Here is a 4,873-nt window from a genome sequence, read left to right on the forward strand (position 1 = left end):
GATTTCACAGTTTGTGAGTTCAAGCCCTGTGATGGGGTCTGTGCTGACAGCCCAGAGCCTGCTTTGGATTCTGCATGCCCCTCTCCTGCTTGCACTCTGTCCCTTTCTCCCTTTAAAAAGGGGTGGGGGGAAGAGTCAGATGCTCAGTTGACTTGAGCCATCCAGGTGCCCCAAAACATTCTCATTTCCTTGGCTACCAAAGAAGGTTTTTTTTTTTTAAGTTTATTTATCTTGGGGGGTGCGGAGGGGCAGAGAGAGAGAGAGAGAGAGAGAGAGAATCCTAAGCAGGCTCCACGTCGTGTGGAGCCTGACATGGGGCTTGAACTCATGAACTGTGAGATCATGACCTGAGCAGAAATCAAGAGTCAGATGCTGGGGCGCCTGGGTGGCTCAGTCGGTTGGGTGGCTGACTACAGCTCAGGTCATGATCTCGTGGTCTGTGAGTTCAAGCCCTGCATCAGGCTCTGTGCTGACAGCTCAGAGCCTGGAGCCTGCTTCAGATTCTGTGTCTCCCTCTCTCTCTGCTCCTTCCCTGCGCTCTCTCTCTCTCAAAAATAACAAACATTAAAAAAAAAAAAAAAAGAGTCGGATGCTTAACCAGTTAGCTGAATGAGCCACCCAGGTGCCCTTAAAGTTTCTTGTTTATTAGCTATTTGCACTTCCTTTCCTACAAAATTGCCAGTTCACCTCTTTGGCCCATTTATCACTCTCTCTCTTTTTTTTTAAACTAATTTATAGTTCTTTGTACAGTATAGATATTAACTGTTTAAACTCCGAAACCTGTATCTTGGGCTCAGACCTCTACCTTGAACTTCACAAACCTATCTAATTGCCCATTGGCGTCTCCACTTGGGTGACTTAGAGGCATCTCAAAGTTATCATGTCCCAAACTGAATTTCTGGTCTTTCCAGAAAATCTGTTTCTTCCACAATGTCCCCATCTCAATAAATGGCAATTCCATGCTTCCAAGCTGCTCAGCATCATCTGTGAGTCCTCTTTTTCTCACAACTCATATCCATTTGTGTATCGTGTTAGTTCTACTGTCCATGTACATCCGAATCTGTCCACTTCCTCTGAATTCTGCTGGGGCCACCCTGATCCATGTCACCACCATCTTTCTCCTGGATTCTAGCAATAGTGTTCTGAACAAACAGCTGTTTTCCATTGGTTTTTGCTCATTTCAATAGCAGCCTGAATGACACTTTAAAAACTATGGAAGATAAGCCATATCGGATAAACCCCTCTGCCCTCTGCCCTCCATAGACTTCCTTCCCTGCCCCCCAGCACAAAAAGGTGGTTTTGTTAAAGCACAGAAACAGAACCCATGGGCAGAAAGAGCTGCACCAGGGTTGTGACTGGTGATATCTACTTTCACGTTGGGAAGGGGTTAGGGGGTAGCATAAATCTCTAAGGAATTTTGGAAGCAAGGTTTCCAGGACCTTGAGGGGGCTAGCTACTGTTAGGAAAATGTCATTTATTACTGCTTAGAAAAAAATTCAGTAATGAACCCCTTCAGATGTTTATCAGTGGGCCATAAGCTTGGACTATGATGACTAACATACATCTCGGTCGGGGGAGGGGGGCGCGGGGAGAGATAAAGATTCCAAAGGAATTTCTGTATGTTAAAGTAGACTTACAGGATCATGTGTCCTCCACAGACTTTCAGCCTCAGGAGTAAAATCTAGGTTTGTTTTTATTTATTTTTATTTATTTATTTTTATTTATTTTTTCTTTTTCTTTTTTCTTTTTTTTTTTAATTTTTTTTTCAACGTTTATTTATTTTTGGGACAGAGAGAGACAGAGCATGAACGGGGGAGGGTCAGAGAGAGAGGGAGACACAGAATCGGAAACAGGCTCCAGGCTCTGAGCCATCAGCCCAGAGCCTGACGCGGGGCTCGAACTCCCGGACCGCGAGATCGTGACCTGGCTGGAGTCGGACGCTTAACCGACTGCGCCACCCAGGCGTCCCTATTTATTTATTTTTAATCATGAATGGATGTTATACTTTGTCAAATGCTTTTTCTGCATCTATTGAAATGATCATACAGTTCTTATCCTTTCTTTTATTGCTGTAATATATCACATTGATTGATTTGCAAATATTGAACCACTCTTGCAACCCAGGAGTAGAAAACCCAGAAATAAATCCATAATTAATCTTTGACAAAGCAGGAAAGAATACCCAATGGGAAAAACTCTCTTCAGCAAACGGTACTGAGAAAATTGGACAGCAACATGCACAAGAATGAAACTGAACCATTTTCTTTTTTTTTTTTTTTTTTAATTTTTTTTCAACGTTTATTTATTTTTGGGACAGAGAGAGACAGAGCATGAACGGGGGAGGGGCAGAGAGAGAGGGAGACACAGAATCGGAAACAGGCTCCAGGCTCTGAGCCATCAGCCCAGAGCCCGACGCGGGGCTCGAACTCACGGACCGCGAGATCGTGACCTGGCTGAAGTCGGACGCTTAACCGACTGCGCCACCCAGGCGCCCCAAAACTGAACCATTTTCTTACACCACACACAAAAAATAAATTCAAAATGGATTAAAGACCTTAATGTGAGACCTGAAACCATAAAAATCTCAGAAGAGAGCACAGGCAATAACTTCTCTGACATCAGCCAGAGCAACTTTTTATATATAGGAACCCTGAAGCAAGGGATACAAAAGAAAAAATAAACTATCAGGACTACATCGAAATAAAAAGCTTCTGCACAGCAAAGGAAACTATCAAAACTAAAAGGCAATCTGTGGAATGGGAGAAGATATTTGCAAATGACATATCCAATAAAGAGTTAGTATCCAAAATATATAAAGAACGTATACAACTCAACACCCAAAGAACAACCCAATTAAAAAATGGGCACGAGATATGAACAGACATTTCTCCATGAAAGACCTACAGATGGCTAACAGATACATGAAAAGATGCTCATCATCATTTATCATCAGAGAAATGCAAATCGAAACCACCATGAAACACCACCTCACACTTGTCAAAATGGCTAAAATCAACAATACAAGAAACAACAGGTGTTGGCGAGGATGCGGAGAAAGGGGAACCCTTTTGCACCGTTGGTCGTGCTGCAAAATGGTGCAGCCACTGTGGAAAACAGTGTGGAGGTTCGTCAAAAAGTTTAAACTAGAACTACCCTAATGATCTAGCAATCACACCACTGGGTATTTGCCCCCAAAATACAAAGCACTAATTCAAAGGGATACACGCACCCTTATGTTTGTAGCAGCATTATTTACAATAGCCAAGATATGGAAGCAGCCCAAGTGTCCTTTGATTGATGAATGGTTAAAGAAGCTGTGGTATACATATACAAAAGAATATTATTCAGCTATAAAAAATAATGAAATCTTGTCACTTGCAACAACATAGATAGGATCTAGAGAGTATAATGCTAAGCAGAATAAGCCAGTCAGAAGAAGAGGAATACTGTATGATTTCACTCATGTGTGGAATTGAAGGAATAAAACAAAAGAGCAAAGGGAAAAAAGAGGGCGAGACCAACCAAGAAACAGACTCTTAACTATAGAGAACAAACTGATAGTTGCCAGAGGGGTGGTGGGTGGAGGGATGGGTTAACTATGTGATGGGGATTGAGGAGTGCACTTGTCCTGATGGGCACCTGGTGAGGTATGGAATTGTTGAATACTTAAAAAATAAAAATCAAAAAGAGTGAAAGCCAGTCATTTCACTGGCCCACAGGGTGCCACTACCTCCCCCTACATCCTTATGCTGTTGTAGCCTCCGGCCATAATGTTAGTCCTTGAACAAGCAGACAAACTCTTGCCCCAGGACTTTTTGACCTGTACTTTCTGGCTGGAATGGTTCCCCTATGGGAGAGCTTACTTGCTTTGTTGCTTCAAATCTTTAGCACTTTCAGGCTATAAGTCTTACTTGTTTATTATATTTCTTCCCACCATAGTATAAGCTCCAAGGTTAGAATTTTTGTCACTTTTTGTTCACTGCTATATCCTTGGTGCTGCCCATTTGGTAGGTGCTCAAAAAATTTGTAGCATGACCATGTAGGTAAATATTTTCCTGAGTTTGGCACACGGATTTGTTTTTCTCTTCTGCTATGCAAAATATTTTTTTTTGCATACATCTGTTGGTTTTGAATTTTCTGTTTTCTATAAAGGTTCAACTTTTGTCCCCTCAGGGACCATTCTTTTGACCCAATATTGTTTCACTAAACTTTTTATTGTGGATAATTTCAAGCGCACACCAAGGGAGATACAACTCATTATTCCTCTTTTGAAAATTCCACAAAGGCCTCTGCCAAACTCTTGATTTTTCACTCTCCATCTACTTCTAGGACCTCAGCAACATCAGGGAATGTGTTTCCAAAGAATGAATTAATAGCACGAGGGTCCTCCGGGGCAAATGCCTCTCAGGCCCCCTCAGACAGCCCAGCAGTCTCGGAGGGGACAGTTAGCTGACTGAAGGCGGCTGTCCTGGTTTCTTCCGCCAGGCCCGACCCTCTCGTGGACAAGCTCGCTGCCACCTCCAGGCGCGGGTTTGGCCTAGGCAGTCAGAATGGGAGGAGCTCTGACTTCCGGCTGAACAAAGTTTTTCCTTGGGTCCGCCGATCCCTGCCCCACCCGGGCCAGAGGCCGTCTCACCGAGTAGGCCTCTAGGCCGCCGACGTTCCCCGCGCGCGTTCCCCCTTCTCCAACCCTTCTTTTCCCCCTCCCCCCGGCAGTGGCGGTTGGTCGCGCGCCGCCGTCCCTTTCCCGCCCCCTCGGCTAACAAGCGGGCTCCAGACCCTCTGGGATTGGCTGCGCCTGAGCGCATCTTCTTTCAGCTTCTCTGATTGGCTGCGGGTCGCGCGGGATGCGGGCCCCGATTGGCTTGGTCAG

This window comes from Leopardus geoffroyi, chromosome D1, assembly GCF_018350155.1.
Source record: "Leopardus geoffroyi isolate Oge1 chromosome D1, O.geoffroyi_Oge1_pat1.0, whole genome shotgun sequence".
Classification (NCBI taxonomy): Eukaryota; Metazoa; Chordata; class Mammalia; order Carnivora; family Felidae; genus Leopardus; species Leopardus geoffroyi.